Source organism: Eurosta solidaginis, chromosome 2, assembly GCF_040869045.1.
Source record: "Eurosta solidaginis isolate ZX-2024a chromosome 2, ASM4086904v1, whole genome shotgun sequence".
Classification (NCBI taxonomy): Eukaryota; Metazoa; Arthropoda; class Insecta; order Diptera; family Tephritidae; genus Eurosta; species Eurosta solidaginis.
In genome coordinates, this window is record NC_090320.1 from 184,169,404 (window position 1) to 184,188,798 (window position 19,395).

The 19,395-nt window shown below is 38.2% G+C and overlaps 1 protein-coding gene across 29 annotated transcripts in view; it reads right to left on the reverse strand.

Moving 5' to 3' along the window:
• Tmtc2 (Transmembrane O-mannosyltransferase targeting cadherins 2) overlaps positions 1 to 19,395 on the reverse strand; it is a 740,743-nt gene that overhangs the window by 471,024 nt on the left and 250,324 nt on the right. For 26 of the 29 annotated variants that reach the window (XR_010949712.1, XM_067766547.1, XM_067766560.1 and 23 more), the window contains one exon: positions 2,262 to 2,302. The exons of 2 other annotated variants lie outside the window; for them this stretch is intronic. The gene's annotated coding sequence lies outside the window, so the exon portion shown is untranslated. Of the gene's footprint in view, positions 1 to 2,261; positions 2,303 to 2,566; positions 2,647 to 19,395 lie in introns of those variants that run through there. One more of the 29 variants, XM_067766566.1, reaches the window with a different exon arrangement.

The following is a 19,395-nucleotide window of genomic DNA, read 5'->3' on the forward strand; positions in this document are numbered from 1 at the left end:
CTGGATTCGCCTTTGTTGGACTATTGTACAGTCGGTTTTTCGATATGAAGTACGAGGTTGTTATCCCGGATATGGATTCTTCTTTGAGCCGCCGGACCTAAGCGATAGCCTGCAGATATATACTGATGGCTCTAATCTGGATAATAAGTTGGGTAGCGGTGTCTTTGCACCTCAACCAGGGTGGAATCTATCCTTTAGCCTACCCGACCATTACAGCGTCTTTGTTGTGGCTGCTCTTAACGAGGCCGTTGATCACATGAGAAAGGCTGTTCACGGCTATAACCGAATTTGTGTTTACTCTGCCAGCCAGGCGGCACCAAAATCGCTTGGATCGGTCACATGTAAGTCCAGGACAGCAGAGAAGTGCCGCAAATCTCTTAATGAGATCGCTGAACGAACTTCCTCAGTCTGGTACCCATACCTGGACATTCGGATATACCTGGCAATGAGATGGATGAGGAACTTGCAAGAGGGGGCAAATCCGTTCCCCTTTCGTCGTCCTCGAAGCAATTGAGCATGCCGCTCGCTACCTGTAAGCTAACTTTGAAAGGGATTTTCCTTAGGGAAACGTGTGTGAGATGGAGCAATATTGAATCCTGCCAAAACACTAAGCTCGCGTAGCCTGAATGGGACGCGAGACGCACGAGAAAACTGCTTCTTCTTGGAAGGGGGGCATATCTCTGGCAGTTGGACTTATAACCGGCCACATAGCAATGGGAAGACATGCACAACGGTTGAGGTTCCCTATAATGATAACTGCAGGAGCTGCAATGACGAAGAGGAGATAGAAATAGTCAAGCATTTTCTGTGCAATTGTCCCGCGCTTTGGCACAAGAAGAAGAGATCTCTGGGATCTCCCTTCTTTGACGGTCTTTGTGATCTGGCTAAGTTGGAGCCTTAGAAATTCTTGACGTTTTCTGAATCGACCTGTTGGTTTGAGTAGGGGAGAGATCCACGTGGTATCACAGCGGAACCTCTATGGGCCTATGTGCACTGGTGCTTGCACCGGTGGCCACTGAAATCTAACCTAAGCTATCTATAATATAAAATGAGTAGCTGAATGTATTGTTTAGCACAAAACTCGAGAACGGTTGGACAGATTTTGCTTATTATTTTCTTATATTATACCTTGAGGTACGAGGATGGTTCTTATGGAGAGAAAAACTTTTTGCGGGAAGTGGACCTGCTACCGATCTATTCCAACAAATTCTATTCGTGGTTCGAGTTGCCACCTTTATTTTCGGGAAATAGAATAGGGACCGACTGGGAGTGGGACTAGGACTAGAACTGGAACTAGGAATAAGGGATGGGGAAGAATAAGAAGAAATATAGATAAGAGAAAAGAGGGAAGGGGAAAGAGACTGAGAAGGAAATAGGGTTAGACGAAGATGTAGTGATAGGGATTGATGGAGCGGAGAAAAAGTGAGGGAGGAGAGGACGAAAGGGAAACAGAAAGTCAGATGGAGGAGTGAATAAAAGAAACTTCTTAAAAGTTATGCAGATAGACCAAAGTTAGGGCAGAACAACGTCTGCGAGGTCTGTTAGTTTATCACAAAAACTTCTCATGCCCTTAACATTTATATGACGTTGAGCAAAGTAGAACGACCTCAACGTAAAAGGTTAGAAAATCAAATTTACTGGGTGTTCCGAAGTAATGTTTGCCTGTGATAAGAAAACTCGAAGAAATTTTGCTGATAACAGTTCATTTTGGAATTCTTACAAATCGCCCCAGTCACTTCTATTTATCATCTGCCTAAGCTGATGCGGTTCAAAGCCCGCGAAAAATATATACATAAATAGGTCCGCCAAATTTTTGGGAAACAATTTAATATCACCACACCACAATTTAGAAAGCAGATTGGCTTTCATCTTCTCGTAGGTATGTCACTGTTGTTGTTGTTGGTGATGTTGCCACAAGAACAGTCCCCAACGGGGGGAGTGTTTGGGAAGTGGACAGTCCTTTGAAGGCCGACTAAAGCGGGAACGACTTTTTTACGCCTTCCACGAACCTTCGGGTCATTGGATTTTTGTTGCTTGCCTACTTCGGGAAAATTTTAAGCCCCTTAACCTGCTGAGGTGACGTGTATCAATCCAAGTTATTATTATTATTCTATTGCTTACGAAACCTTACGTTGCCAATATCAGATTTTGTATTATGGTGAATGATTTTGAGATTAGAGTAATGAGTTCGATAACTATGTCCTTATCAAATTTCGACAAGGTAATAATGAAAAGTCTAAATTCTGTGTCATATCAATTACCTCTTTTCAAAAATTGACTTCGGAGTTGCACAGTTAAATACCTGAAACAAAACATGAATACATATTTATTGCACAATTCGTAAGTATCGTTATAAATATATATACATATACTTAATGATATTTGTTATAATTGCATGTATAGTTTTCCTCAATGCATGTCTTGATGCATTATGTGCTATTTAAAATAGTTTAATTTAACGAGCTAACAAAACCAGTTCTAAGTACTGTGATTTTCAACTATTTGCATGCAAGTTATGGCCTAAATAATGCGCCAATATAACAATTTTATTTTTCTACGTATTTACATCTTATCTTATTTTATTAATATTGAAGCGAATTTAAGGAAATTATTAATTCTGTTATAGTTCGAAGCGTTGAACTTTAGAGTAAATAACTCAAATATACAGTATAGCGAAATGTCCTTTGTTTACAACACTACTATAGCAGTACTTCAAAACTTAAATACTCACGATCTTCACTTATAGCGTGTTAAAATCAAACTGATTGATTATTCCTCAGCTTCCGCTGATCTAATACTCTAAGTTGCCTCGTTCGGGTCTAAGCTTTTCACGAACAGCCTTCTCGAAAATTTGTATCTCACAGTTGGTTTTTTAGCTACATATGTGTATGTATATCTGTGAGTAATGTCATCTTCGCTCTTAGCTGACCATTACATGATGTGTGACTGTCTCTCTTTCTCCTTCGCTCTTAGCTGCTGACAACATAAATTCTTGTGATATATTATACATAAAAAACCATTTGTGTTGTTTTCGCGAACGAACCCGCGATGAATAAAAAACCTTAGAGTTTATGCTATTCAAAAGTACAAAGGTTTTAAGAATAAGTTGATATTTGAGGGAGACATGGACTACTACGTAAACCCTTAATTTCCAACAGTGTTCAAAAAAGTAGTTAGTTCTTTTGACATTTCACGAAAGATCTGACTATAAATTCCTTTATTCATCTTTATAACCAGCTTTTTCAAAACTTAATTTAAGTATAGATTGATAATCTATCATCGAATATTTATTTTCATATTCTGTGTTCAAGTTACGGGACATGTAACAACAAAAAATACGTTAAGCGTTTTTCTAAACGGGGTCAATCTTCAGCAGTGGTGCAGCCAGCCAAGAAGGCGTATATTTGCCATGTATATTTTCTTCGAAAATTCATGGTGTAGGAAAGATAAGAGAGCAGTATACCAAAACCATGAAGGAGAGCTACTCACACAGCGACAAATGTTGAATTCTCATCTTTAATGAGTTTTTTAATGGACAAAAGGAAGGTTTCCAAATTTTTAGGATTAAAACCATATAGTTTATTTTTAAAATATTACGAAAATTTAGAGACTAGGTAGGTTCTTTATTTATTTATCACTAGCGTAATCGACAGACCTTGTCCTGCCCTATATTTGAGGAGTGGTCTTCCATTTCCTCTATATATCATCTCACCTTATTGCCTTTATCTCCACTCCCTTCTTATTCTAATTCTCCCTCTCACTCTTATTTCCAAACCCATTCCCACTTCCCCTGCCACTCTCATTCCCACTCCCACTCTTACTCTCTTTTCCACTCTCTAGATGGGAGAGCTAAATTACTTCATAAATGGATTTTATATTCCAAATATTGGACATTGAGAATAAAATTTTTGTTTCACTCACACTCTCATTCCTGTCCCCACTTTCACGGCCTCTACCTCGTCCACCTAAATTTACTCATATATGGGATCTGTATATCAAATATTGGTTACCCCATTCAAGTAACTACTGAGATATCACGAATTTACACTTTTTCTCACTCCCACTCCTAAAATATGAAATATATAGAATCTATTTATTGAATCTACATAGATACCAAATATTGCATACCCCCTTCAAATAATTTCGGAGATATAGCAAATTTAAATATTTTTTTCACTCGCCCTCCCTTCTTCCTACCACTGGCATTTCCTTTTCCAAGCCCTCTACATCTTCCACCTGAATAACCTCATATTCAGAATTGATATATAAAATATCGTATATACCCTTAAGATGATTACATAGATATAACGAAATTCATTAACACCTTTCATTTGATACCCATATTAATTTAAATAAAATATTTAAAAATATAAATATAAAATATTAAATAATATATTTAAATATTAATTTAAATTTTTGTTTCACTTCAACTGCTACTATTATTCTCATTTTCACTTCCACCCTCACTCCCACTTTCGCTCCTTCTACCTTTCCTACCTAAATAACCTCATATACCGAAAATACATATATACCAAAGCAAATATAGCGATTTTAAAATGTTTGTTTCGCTCCCACTCATTCCTACTTAATTTTAGTGATATTTGGAGTACCAAATATTGGATACCTGCTTCACATAATACGGGAGTAAAGCATATTTAAATATATGCTAATAGGGGACACTGATCACTTTTACAAAACTGTATGTAGCATAAAAGGTACCGGTTGACCACGTGAACCTACTGTGAAATTTTTGAAAAGATCGGTTGAGTACTTTCGACGCTCATAGGTCACACACACATACACACATTAATTTTTATATATAACTAGAAGACCCGGCAGACGTTGTCCTGCCCCAAATTTGGCCTATCTGCATACATTTTATTAAGCTTTTTCCGTCTGACTCTGCCCTCCCCCCTATTCACTTTTTCCTAATCCTTTAATTCACTCCACCCTCCGTCGTTTTCGCTTCATCTATCTCAATCTTCGTCTCATTCTATCTCTTTCTCAATCTCTTTCTCTCTTTTCTCTTCTCTCAATTTCTTCTCATTTTTCTGCATCCCTTATTGCCTGTCCCAGAGGGTGGTATGTATTTTATTCCAGTCCCAGTCCCCGTCCCACTCCGAGTCTCAGTCCCAGTCCTAGTCCTAATCCCAGTCCCAGTATGTCTCTGGATAATATATTACTCTGTACTAAAGCACTCATCAACAGCTTTCATTTGATATCCATATTGTATAAACACTGTCTAAGCATTCACTGGCCCACGTTTTGGCGTATATCTCGAGACACTAGTCACCCAGGGGTATGAAAATTATCCTCTACTAAAGCATCCATCAACAGCTTTCATTTGTTATCCATATTCTATAAACACATTCTAGGGGTACTCGGGTCCACGTTTCGGCCTATATCTCGAGACCCTGTACGTCGATCGCAACCAAACCTATGTAGTAACCACCGCGTGAGGTTTACGCAACTTGTGTGAAAGTATGAACAAAATCGACCGACGCATCTCTTCAAACACCGGCGACCAACTAACACATTTTAGCCTTTCTTTTTATACTCAGTTGAGCAGAGCTCACAGAGTATATTAACTTTGATTGGATAACGGTTGGTTGTACAGGTATAAAGGAATCGAGATAGATATAGACTTCCATATATCAAAATCATCAGTATCGAAAAAAAATTTGATTGAGCCATGTCCGTCCGTCCGTCCGTCCGTCCGTCTGTCCGTTAACACAATAACTTGAGTAAATTTTGAGGTATCTTGATGAAATTTGGCACGTAGATTCCTGGGCACTCATCTCAGATCGGTATTTAAAATGAACGATATCGGACTATAACCACGCCCATTTTTTCGATATCGAAAATTTCGAAAAACAGAAAAAATGCGATAATTCATTGCCAAAGACGGATAAAGCGATGAAACTTGGTAGATGGGTTGACGTTATGACGCAGAATAGAAAATTAGTAAGATTTTGGACAATGGGCGTGGCACCGCCCACTTTTACAAGAAGGTATTTTAAAAGTTTTGCAAGCTGTAATTTGGCAGCCGTTGAAGATATCATGATGAAATTTGGCAGGAACGTTACTACTATTACTATATATCTGCTAAATAAAAATTAGCAAAATTGGATGAAGAACACGCCCACTTTTTAAAAAATAATTTTTTTAAATTCAAATTTTAACAAAAAATTTAATATCTTTACTGTATATAAGTAAATTAAGTCAAAATTCAACTCCAGTAATGATATGATGCAACAAAATACAAAAATGAAAGAAAATTTCAAAATGGACGTGGCTCCGCCCATTTTCATTTAGTTTGTCTAGAATACTTTTAATGCCATAAGTCAAACAAAAATTTACCAATCCTTCTTAAATTTGGTAGGGGCATAGATTCTATGACGGTAACTGTTTTCTGTGAAAATGGGTGAAATCGGTGGAAGCCACACCCAGTTTTTATACAAAGTCCACCGTCTGGCCTTCCGCTCGGCCGTTAACACAATAACTTGAGCAAAAACCGATATATGTTTACTAACCTTAGTCCACGTACTTATCTGAACTCAATTTATCTTGGTATAAAAAATGGCCGAAATCCGACCATAACCTCGCCCAATTTATCGATATCGGAAATTACGAAAAATGAAAAAAAATGCCATAATTCTATACCAAATACGAAAAAAGGGATGAAACATGGTAATTGGATTGGTTTATTGACGCAAAATATAACTTTGGAAAAAACTTTGTAAAATGGGTGTGAACCTACCATATTAAGTAGAAGAAAATGAAAAAGTTCTACAACGCGAAATCAACAGCGTTTGGAATCTTGGCAGGAATACTGTTAGCGGTATTGCATATATAAATAAATTAGCAGTACCCGACAGATGATTTTCTGAATCACCTGGTCCACATTTTGGTCGATATCGCGGAAACGCCTTCACATATACATCTAAGGGCCACTCGCATTTAAAACCCCCATTAATACCTTTAATTTGATATCCATATCGCACAAACACATTCTAGAGTCACCCCTGGCCCACCCTAATGGCGATATCTCGAAAAGGCGTCCACCTATAGACCTAATGCCCACTCCCTCTTAAAATGCTCAGTAACACCTTTCGTTATTTACCCATATCGTACAAACATTCTAGAGTCACCCCTGGCCCACCCTAATGGCGATATCTCGAAAAGGCGTCCACCTATAGACCTAATGCCCACTCCCTCCTAAAATACTCAGTAACACCTTTCGTTTGATACCCATATCGTACAAACATTCTAGAGTCACCCCTGGCCCACCCTAATGGCGATATCTCGAAAAGGTGGCCACCTATAAACCTAATACCCACTCCCTCTTAAAATGCTCAGTAACACCTTTCGTTTGATACCCATATCGTACAAACATTCTAGAGTCACCCTTGGTCCACCTTTATGGCGATATCTCGAAAAGGCGTCCACCTATAGAACTAAGGATTACTCACTTTAAAAATACTCATTACTACCTTTCATTTGATACCCATATCGTACAAACACATTCTAGAGTCACCCTGGCCCACCCTAATGGCGATATCTCGAAAAGGCGTCCACCTATAGTCCTATTGCCCACTCCCTCTTAAAATGCTCAGTAACACCTTTCGTTTGATATCCATATCGTACAAACATTCTAGAGTCACCCTTGGTCCACCTTTATGGCGATATCTCGAAAAGGCGTCCACCAGAACTAAGGATTACTCCCTTTTAAAATACTCATTACTACCTTTCATTTGATACCCATATCGTACAAACACATTCTAGAGTCACCCTGGCCCACCCTAATGGCGATATCTCGAAAAGGCGTCCACCTGTAGACCTAATGCCCACTCCCTCTTAAAATGCTCAGTAACACCTTTCGTTTGATACCCATATCGTACAAACATTTTAGAGTCACCCCTGGCCCACCCTAATGGCGATATCTCGAAAAGGCGTCCACCTATAGACCTAATGCCCACTCCCTCTTAAAATGCTATGTAACACCTTTCGTTTGATACCCATATCGTACAAACACATTCTAGAGTCACCCCTGGCCCACACTAATGGCGACATCTCGAAAAGGCGCCCACCTATAGACCTAATGCCCACTCCCTCTTAAAATGCTCAGTAACACCTTTCATTTGATTCCCATATCGTACAAACACATTCTAGAGTCACCCCATGTCCACCTTTATGGCGATTTCTCGAAAAGGCGTTCACCTATAGAACTAGAGCCCATTCCCTTTTAAAATACCCATTACCACCTTTCGTTTGATACCCATATCGTACAAACATTCTAGAGTCACCCTGGCCCACCCTAATGGCGATATCTTGAAAAGGCGTCCACCTGTAGACCTAATGCCCACTCCCTCTTAAAATGCTCAGTAACACCTTTCGTTTGATACCCATATCGTACAAACATTCTAGAGTCACCCCTGGCCCACCCTAATGGCGATATCTCGAAAAGGCGTCCACCTATAGACCTAATGCCCACTCCCTCTTAAAATGCTCAGTAACACCTTTCATTTGATACCCATATCGTACAAACAAATTCTAGAGTCAGCCCTGGTCCACCTTTATGGCGATATCCCTAAATGGCGTCCATCCATAGAACTATGGCCTACTCTCTCTTAAAATACTCTTTAATACCTTCCATTTGATACACATGTCATACAACCACATTCCAGGGTTACCCTAGGTTCATTTTCCTACATGGTGATTTTCCTTATTTTGTCTCCATAGCTCTCAACGGAGTATGTAATGTTCGGTTACACCCGAACTTAGCCTTCCTTACTTGTTATATATATAGATTTTTATTTTTCACACTTCACTATAATATTAAAACGGAATGCAGATTTTCATTGCTTTTGAAATTCGGCTTAAAAATTGCACATAGAACAACTAAAGACTCTCCTGAATTAAAAGAAATGTCATAGTACCTCTAAATCGCGGGCCCCCTCAGAAACCCCGGGCCCGGTGCTAATCCCCCCCCCCCCCCACCTTCTCGGCGGGCCTGGTGATGTGCTATACTTGATATCATTCGCTATAATATTTTTTATTAATAAGCACGTTGTTTAATTAAACACCAACCAATTACACGGAAGTATATCCGCACTCCTGAAAATGTAAGTGCCGGTGCGTATACGCAACATTTTATTATTACTTATAAACAAATTAAAAAAATTCCAATAAAATAATATTGCGACTATAAACTGATATATTACCTTTCCTATATTTCAAGCTAGATCGAACTACACACAAATTCAAAATCGGTTCAGTAGTTTAGGAGTCCAGCGCGGTTAAACATAGTGACACGTGTTTTTTATATATTAAGATAGGGAAAACACTTTCTCTTTCATTTCTTTCCAAAATATGTTTATGTATATTGTACCATGGTGCTATCGTGCGATCATCTGCGAGGTTCAAAACAGATTTAAATGACACATACACATATATGTGAACGTGGAACCGCCTACTTTTCCAAAATTATATGTTGCCAGAAAAGTAACGGGTGACCACCTGAACATACCCTGGAGATTTTGTAAAGATCGGTTGGCTACTTTGGGCGCCTATGAAACATACACGCATCAAATTTTATTTATAAGATATATCACGCTTAAGTTTAGGCAACATTTAATTTTTTATTTTTATTTACCCTACGGATTAAAATTAAATTTTGCACGCAGATAGCTAATAGTCTGGAAGAATCTACTGGTTATTTGTTTTTGGAAAAAGGGGGAGGAGGTCCTGCACCCCCTGGGAACAGTTACTTTTGAGTAATTATACTCAGTTGAGCAGAGCTCACAGAGTATATTAAGTTTGATTGGATAACGGTTGGTTGTACATATATAAAGGAATCGAGATAGATATAGACTTCCATATATCAAAATAATCAGGATCGAAAAAAAATTTGATTGAGCCATGTCCGTCCGTCCGTCCGTCCGCCCGTTAACACGATAACTTGAGTAAATTTTGAGGTATCTTGATGAAATTTGGTATGTAGGTTCCTGAGCACTCATCTCAGATCGCTATTTAAATGAACGATATCGGACTATAACCACGCCCACTATTTCGATATCGAAAAATTCGAAAAACCGAAAAAGTGCGATAATTCATTACAAAAGACAGCTAAAGCGACGAAACTTGGTAGATGAGTTGAACTTATGACGCAGAATAGAAAATTAGTAAAATTTTGGACAATGGGCGTGGCACCACCCACTTTTAAAAGAAGGTAATTTAAAAGTTTTGCAAGCTGTAATTTGGCAGTCGTTGAAGATATCATGATGAAATTTGGCAGGAACGTTACTCCTATTACTATATGTACGCTTGATAAAAATTAGCAAAATCGGAGAAGGATCACGCCCACTTTTAAAAAAAAAATTTTTTTAAAGTAAAATTTTTACAAAAAATGTTATATCTTTACAGTATATAAGTAAATTATGTCAACATTCAACTCCAGTAATGATATGGTTCAACAAAATACAAAAATAAAAGAAAATTTCAAAATGGGCGTGGCTCCGCCCTTTTTCATTTAATTTGTCTAGGATACTTTCAACGCCATAAGTCGAACAAAAATTAACCAATCCTTTTGAAATTTGGTAGGGGCATAGATTTTATGACGCTAACTGTTTTCTGTGAAAATGGGCGAAATCGGTTTATGCCACGCCCAGTTTTTATACACATTCGTCCGTCTGTCCTTCCGCATGGCCGTTAACACGATAACTTGAGAAAAAATCGACATATCTTTAATGAACTTAGTTCACGTGCTTACTTGAACTCACTTTATCTTGGTATGAAAAATGAACGAAATCCGACTATGACCACGCCCACTTTTTCGATATCGAAAATTACGAAAAATGAAAAAAATGCCATAATTCTATACCAAATACGAAAAAAGGGATGAAACATGGTAAGGTAATTGGATTGTTTTATTGACGCGAAATATAACTTAAGAAAAAATTTTTTAAAATGGTTGTGACACCTACCATATTAAGTAGAAGAAAATGAAAAAGTTCTGCAGGGCGAAAAAAAAACCCTTAAAATTTTGGCAGGTATTACATATATAAATAAATTAGCGGTATCCAACAGATGATGTTCTGGGTCACCCTGGTCTACATTTTGGTCGATATCTGGAAAACGCCTTCACACCACTCCCTTTTAAAACTCTCATTAATACCTTTAATTTGATACCTATATCGTACAAACTCATTCTAGAGTCACCCCTGGTCCACCTTTCTGGTGATATCTCGAAAAGGCGTCCACCTATAGAACTAAGCCCCACGCCCTTTTAAAATACTCATTAAAACCTTTCATTTGATACCCATATCGTACAAACATATTCTAAAGTCACCCCTGGTCCACCTTTATGGCGATATCTCGAAAAGGCGAACACCTATAGAACGAAGGCCAACTCCCTTTTAAAAATACTCATTAGCACCTTTCATTTGATACCCATATCGTACAAACAAAGTCTAGAGTCCCCCTGGTCCACCTTTATTGCGATACCTCGAAAAGGCGTCCACCTATAGAACTAAGGCCCACTCCCTTTTAAAATACTCATTAACTCCTTTCGTTTGATACCCATATTGCACAAACGAATTCTAGAGTCACCCCTGGCCCACCTTTATGGCGATATATCGAAACGGCGTCCACTTATGGAACTAAGGATTACTCCCTTTTAAAATACTCATTAACACCTTTCTTTTGATACCCATATTGTACAAACAAATTCTAGGGTCACCCCTGGTCCACCTTTATGGCGATATCTCGAAATGGCGTCCACTTATACAACAACCACCACTCCCTTTCAAAACCCTCATTAATACCTTTAATTTGATACCCATATCGTACAAACACATTCTAGAGTCACCACTGGTCCACCTTTATGGCGATATCTCGAAAATACGACCACCTATACAACAACCATCACTCCCTTTTAAAACTCTCATTAATACCTTTAATTTGATACCCATATCGTACAAACACATTCTAGAGTCACCCCTGGTCCACCTTTATGGCGATATCTCGAAACGGCATCCACCTATGGAACTAAGGATTACTCCTTTTTAAAATACTCATTAACACCTTTCTTTTGATACCCATATTGTACAAACAAATTCTAAGGTCTCCCCTGGTCCACCTTTATGGCGATATCTCGAAAATACGACCACCTATACAACAACCATCACTCCCTTTTAAAACTCTCATTAATACCTTTAATTTGATACCCATATCGTACAAACACATTCTAGAGTCACCCCTGGTCCACCTTTATGGAGATATTTCGAAACAGCGTCCACCTATAGAACTAAGGCCCACTCCCTTTTAAAATACTCATTAACACCTTTCGTTTGATGCCCATATTGTACAAACAAATTCTAGGGTCACCCCTGGTCCACCTTTATGGCGATATCTCGAAACGGCGTCCGCCTATGGAACTAAGGATTACTCACTTTTAAAATACTCATTAACACCTTTCTTTTGATACCCATATTGTACAAACAAATTCTAGGGTCACCCCTGGTCCACCTTTATGGCGATATCTCGAAATGGCGTCCACTTATACAACAACCACCACTCCCTTTCAAAACCCTCATTAATACCTTTAATTTGATACCCATATCGTACAAACACATTCTAGAGTCACCACTGGTCCACCTTTATGGCGATATTTCGAAACGGCGTCCACCTATAGAACTAAGGCCCACTCCCTTTTAAAATACTCACTAACACCTTTCGTTTGATACTCATATTGTACAAACAAATTCTAGGGTCACCCCTGGTCCACCTTTATGGCGATATCTCGAAAATACGACCACCTATACAACAACCACCACTCCCTTTTAAAACTCTCATTAACACCTTTCGTTTGATGCCCATATTGTACAAACAAATTCTAGGGTCACCCCTGGTCCACCTTTGTGGCGATATCTCGAAACAGCGTCCGCCTATGGAACTAAGGATTACTAACTTTTAAAATACTCATTAACACCTTTCTTTTGATACCCATATTGTACAAACAAATTCTAGGGTCACCCCTGGTCCACCTTTATGGCGATATCTCGAAATGGCGTCCACTTATACAACAACCACCACTCCCTTTCAAAACCCTCATTAATACCTTTAATTTGATACCCATATCGTACAAACACATTCTAGAGTCACCACTGGTCCACCTTTATGGCGATATTTCGAAACGGCGTCCACCTATAGAACTAAGGCCCACTCCCTTTTAAAATACTCACTAACACCTTTCGTTTGATGCCCATATTGTACAAACAAATTCTAGAGTCACCCCTGGTCCACCTTTATGGAGATATTTCGAAACAGCGTCCACCTATAGAACTAAGGCCCACTCCCTTTTAAAATACTCATTAACACCTTTCTTTTGATACCCATATTGTACAAACAAATTCTAGAGTCACCCCTGGTCCACCTTTATGGAGATATTTCGAAACAGCGTCCACCTATAGAACTAAGGCCCACTCCCTTTTAAAATACTCATTAACACCTTTCGTTTGATGCCCATATTGTACAAACAAATTCTAGAGTCACCCCTGGTCCACCTTTATGGCGATATCTCGAAACGGCGTCCGCCTATGGAACTAAGGATTACTCACTTTTAAAATACTCATTAACACCTTTCTTTTGATACCCATATTGTACAAACAAATTCTAGGGTCACCCCTGGTCCACCTTTATGGCGATATCTCGAAATGGCGTCCACTTATACAACAACCACCACTCCCTTTCAAAACCCTCATTAATACCTTTAATTTGATACCCATATCGTGCAAACACATTCTAGAGTCACCACTGGTCCACCTTTATGGCGATATTTCGAAACGGCGTCCACCTATAGAACTAAGGCCCACTCCCTTTTAAAATACTCACTAACACCTTTCGTTTGATACCCATATTGTACAAACAAATTCTAGGGTCACCCCTGGTCCACCTTTATGGCGATATCTCGAAAATACGACCACCTATACAACAACCACCACTCCCTTTTAAAACTCTCATTAACACCTTTCGTTTGATGCCCATATTGTACAAACAAATTCTAGGGTCACCCCTGGTCCACCTTTGTGGCGATATCTCGAAACAGCGTCCACCTATGGAACTAAGGATTACTCCCTTTTAAAATACTCATTAACACCTTTCATTTGATACCCATAACGTACAAACGCATTCTAGAGTCAACCCTGATCCACCTTTATGGCTATATCCCTAAATGGCGTCCACCTATAGAACTGTGGCCCACTCCCTCATAAAACACTCTTAATGCCTTTCATTTGATACACATGTCATACAAACACATTCCAGGGTTACCCTCGGTTCATTTTCCTACATGGTTATTTTCCCTTATGTTGCCACCATAGCTCTCAACTGAGTATGTAATGTTCGGTTACACCCGAACTTAACCTTCCTTACTTGTTTTTTACTCATTTTGTAACTCAACCACGCCAGAAAGGCTGAACAGATTTGGATGCAATAGACATTAGTATGGAATGATCTAACGACTTTATTTTTTTTTTAAGTGGGGTGGGTCCTATACTTCTGGCAACATTGCCTTTATTATATTATATTGACTTTGGACAGTGATATTAAGTCTGAGGGCTTTATAAAGGTAATATAAAGTACATAGCGGCTATATAATGTTCGCGTTCACCCGAACTAATATTTGTTTAACTTTGAAAAGGCACAGCCGAAGACAGTGCCGCTCGTACTCGATAAGTTTGTTATTGCACATCGCTGTCATTTATTACCATACTACAATCGTAACCGGTAATGGAAGCAATCATCGCGACCTATATTTTGATTCCATTGGAACTAGTTATGTTACGTTGTTAGAATAAACACTTACTAAATATTTCCCTGGGAATGTACTCAAGTTTTCTTATACATATATACATTTTGTGTTGTTGATATTTGTCCTTTTTTTAACACATGTATGTATGTTTGTTATTAGTTTTAAAACATGGACCACCTGCGTTAAACAAGCATGAACACACGCACACACACACATGCATATGGAAACGGATATGTGATGTAATATTTCTTTCGCAACAAATACTTTTTACGACTTCTTTACTTTTCAGAATTTCTAGCCTTGTTAAGTCCGAAACTTCATGCTACACAACTGAAACGCGTTGCTGTTAATAAAAAAACTAGAGAATATGAAATCGTATAAGACGAGTAATTTTTCTCGAATTTTTTATAGAATTTTATCCCTACTCCTTTCTTTACCATTTTCTCATTTCACAGTTTTGTTGCGCACATAAATTAACCATAAAAGTTGCAACTACCCAACTTGCAACTGCCAACTGGCAACAACTTTCCTCCTTCGACAATTTCATTCATCAAGATCACTTGACGACAGGTGCGGCATACATTTTTTATTTAATTCCTTTTCTAGAATTTCTTTTTATTTACATTTTTGCAACAAATTGCACTCCTCTCATAATATTTTTTACGTTTTTCAACTTTGGCTGTTATTACTTTTCGCTAGCTTGTTGGCTGTTGGTTTTTGGCCTCTCTTATATATAAAAAACTTTTACAAATATTCAGACGTAACCATAAAGAGTTTAATTGTATTAATAAAATTTCAACAGCAAGCTGCAATACGCAAACGTTAAAAATTGCAAAAGGCAGACGATTAAAATTGTGGGAAAGTAAAGGAGAAAAGTATGCGGCTGAGTTTTCATAAAATATTGATATGATTCTAGAGGTGTTTTTTTAATGACCGGCAAAGTACCTTAAAATTTTAAAGTTGAACCTCCTTTTAGCCAACTTGCATTTAAAAGTTTTGCAAGCTGTAATTTGGTAGTCATTGAAGATATCATGATGAAATTTGGCATGAACATTACTTCTATTATTATGTGTGTTCTAAATAAAAATTAGCAAAATCGGATGACGAACACGCCCCCTTAAAAAAAAAAATTTTAAGTCAAATTTTAACAAAAATTTTGAATATGTTTACAGTATATAAGTAAATTATGTCAACATTCAACTCCAACATTTGTTTTCAAAGCTCTCAGCTGATTATGTAATGTTCGGTTACACCCGAACTTAGCCTTCCTTACTTGTTTGTGATTAAGATTATCTGGTCCCGGGCCATAGTGGTATCCCGGGCAACTGTCAAGCGGGTTTCTTAACCTGCGTCGGTGCAATTGAAGCGGATCAAGATGGCTGATTTCGGTATTCCGCTGGCCACCTGTGGTCTGTTCCTGCATAGATGGGCCTCGAGTCAGCTCAGCCAGCGTTGAGCGCACACCACGGCTTGCAGGTTATCAAGATCCTTCTGGCTGGGGTTTTGAAAGGGCACTGTCCAATGAGAATCCATGAGGTACGTCGTATTAACCTGAAATCGCTCTCCTGATGCAGTTGTATAAAGGATTATGAGGCAGAATCATCGAACCGCTTTATGCTTGATTGCCCAGCTTTTGCCAGAACAAGGCAAAATTATTTCGGTAGCGACTCACTCGGCTCACTGGTGGATTTACCCAAGGCTGATATCGGTGTCATTAGAAACTACTTCGTTGCTACGTAACGATTCTGTAAGTAGCTATATGCCACCGCAATTTCCTGTGGTATCACAAAGGACCTTCATGCTGTCCAAGTAAGCTTCCCCTACCAAGGCAGCTACCACCTAACCTAACGTAGTTTGAACAAGTAAGGAAGGCTAAGTTCGGGTGAACCGAACATTACATACTCAGTTGAGAGCTATGGAAACAAAATAAGGAAAATCACCATGTAGGAAAATGAACCTAGGGTAACCCCGAAAGGTGTTAATGAGTATTTTAAAATGAAGTGTGCCTTAGTTCTATTCTTCTTCTTCGTTCTTTCGAGATATCGCCATAAAGGTGGACCAGGGGTGACTCTAGAATTTGTTCGTACGATATGGGTATCAAATGAAAGGTGTTAATGAGTATCTTAAAAGGGAGTGGGCTTTAGTTCTATAGGTGGACGCCTTTTCGAGATATCGCCATAAAGGTGGACCAGGGGTGACTCTAGAATTTGTTTGTACGATATGGGTATCAAATGAAAGGTGTTAATGAGTATTTTAAAAGGGAGTGGTCCTTAGTTCTATTGGTGGACGCCTTTTCGAGATATCGCCACAAAGGTGGACCAGGGGTGACTCTAGAATGTGTTTGTACGATATGGGTATCAAATTAACGGTATTAATGAGGGGCGAGTGGCCCTTAAATGTATATGTGAAAGCGTTTTCGCGATATCGACCAAAATGTGGACCAGGGTGACCCAGAACATCATCTGTTGGATACCGCTAATTTATTTATATATTTAATACCACGATACTGTTCCTACCAAGATTCCAAGGGCTTTTGATTTCGCCCTGCGGAACTTTTTCATTTTCTTGTACTTTTTTCTAAAGTTAAAATTTGCGTCAATAAACCAATCCAATTACCACGTCTCATCCCTTTTTTCGTATTTGGTATAGAATTATGGCATTTTTTCATTTTTCGTAATTTTCGATATCGAAAAACTGGGCGTGGTCATAGTCGGATTTCGGCCATTTTTTATACCAATACAAAGATAGTACTTGGACTGAGTTTAGTAAAGATACATCGATTTTTGCTCAATTTATCGTGTTAACGGCCGAGCGGAGGGACAGACGGTCAACTGCGTATAAAAACTGGGCGTGGCTTCAACCGATTTCGCCCTTTTTCGCAGAAAATAGTTATCGTCCTAGAGTCTAAGCCCCTACCAAATTTCACAAGGATTGGTACATTTATGGCACTTATGGCATTCAAAGTATCCTAGACAAATTAAATGAAAAAGGGCGGAGCCACGCCCATTTTGAAATTTTCTTTTATATTTGTATTTTGCTGCACCATTTCATTACTAGAGTTGAATGTTGACATAATTTACTTATATGCTGTAAAGATATTAAATTTTTTGTTAAAATTTGACTTTAAAAAATTCTTTTTTAAAAGTGGGCGTGGTCGTTCTCCGCTTTTGCAAATTTTTATTAAGCATATATATAGTAATAGGAATAACGTTCCTGCCAAATTTCATCATGATATCATCAACGACTGCCAAATTACAGCTTGGAAAACTTTTAAATTACCTTCTTTTAAAAGCGGGCAGTGCCACGCCCATTGTCCAAAATTTTACTAGTTTTCTATTCTGCGTCACAAGCTCAACTCACCTACCCAGTTTCGTCGCTTTATCTGTCTTTGGTAATGAATTATCGCTCTTTTTGTGTTTTTCGAAATTTTCGATATCGAAAAAGTGGGCGTGGTTATAGTCCGATATCGTTCATTTTAAATAGCGATCTGAGACGAGAGGCCAGGAACCTACATACCAAATTTCATCAAGATACCTCCAAATTTACTCAATTTATCGTGTTAACGGGCGGACGGACGGACGTGGCCCAATCAATTTTTTTTTTCGATACTGATGATTATGATATATGGAAGTCTATATCTATCTCGATCCCTTTATACCTGTAAAACCAACCGTTATCCAATCAAAGTTAATATACTCTGTGAGCTCTACTCAACTGAGTATAAAAGTATGGCAGAAAATTTGGCAAAAGAACCTGCAAGGACTTCCAAGTAAATAAAGCTACACATTTGTCTACAAAACAGTCCAGCAGCAGCAATGCTAGCATTTTCAAAATTTGTTCAAAAATTCGGTTGTGGAAAAATTGCCTATTACATTGGTATTTTTTTTATAACTTTTTGGAAAACACAAAAAACCTGATTATTTAGTAAATAATACACCTTGAGTGTTGAAATTTTATGTGTGGACTGATATTAAGACTCTTGATAAAAATTTAAACAAACTTTCTGAAAATGGGCGTAGCACCCCCCACTTTTGATTAAATCAATTTTACAAATATTATTAATCATAAATCAAAAACCCTTAAACCCATCATAACAAAATTCGGCAGAGACCTTGCCTTTACTATAAGGAATGCTTCGAAGAAAAATTAACGAAAGCGGTTAAAGACCACTGCAACTTTTATATCAAAGATATTTAAAAGGGTCATAGACTACAATAATAAGCTATATCAAAGCGCAAAATAGTTTTGTATCAATGATATTTCACCTACAAAGTTTTATTGTAAGAGGAAATAGGGAGACTTTTTTTTTAAATGGGCGGTGCCACGTGTTATGTAGAAAAGTAATATATCTGAAATGAACTGTACAATTGAAGCTCTCGCTGAGTACATAATGTTCGGTCACACCCGATCTTAGACACCCTTACTTGTTAAAATAGACATCGTGCTAGCACAATGGTTAACAAAAATCCATAGTCAGAAAATATAAGAATTCAATTGGTATTTTGTATATCACGCCCGGATGCTTTTAATGAAGTTCTACAAAGTAAATCAAACTCACAGTCGATTGAAAGGTACGGGTGTGT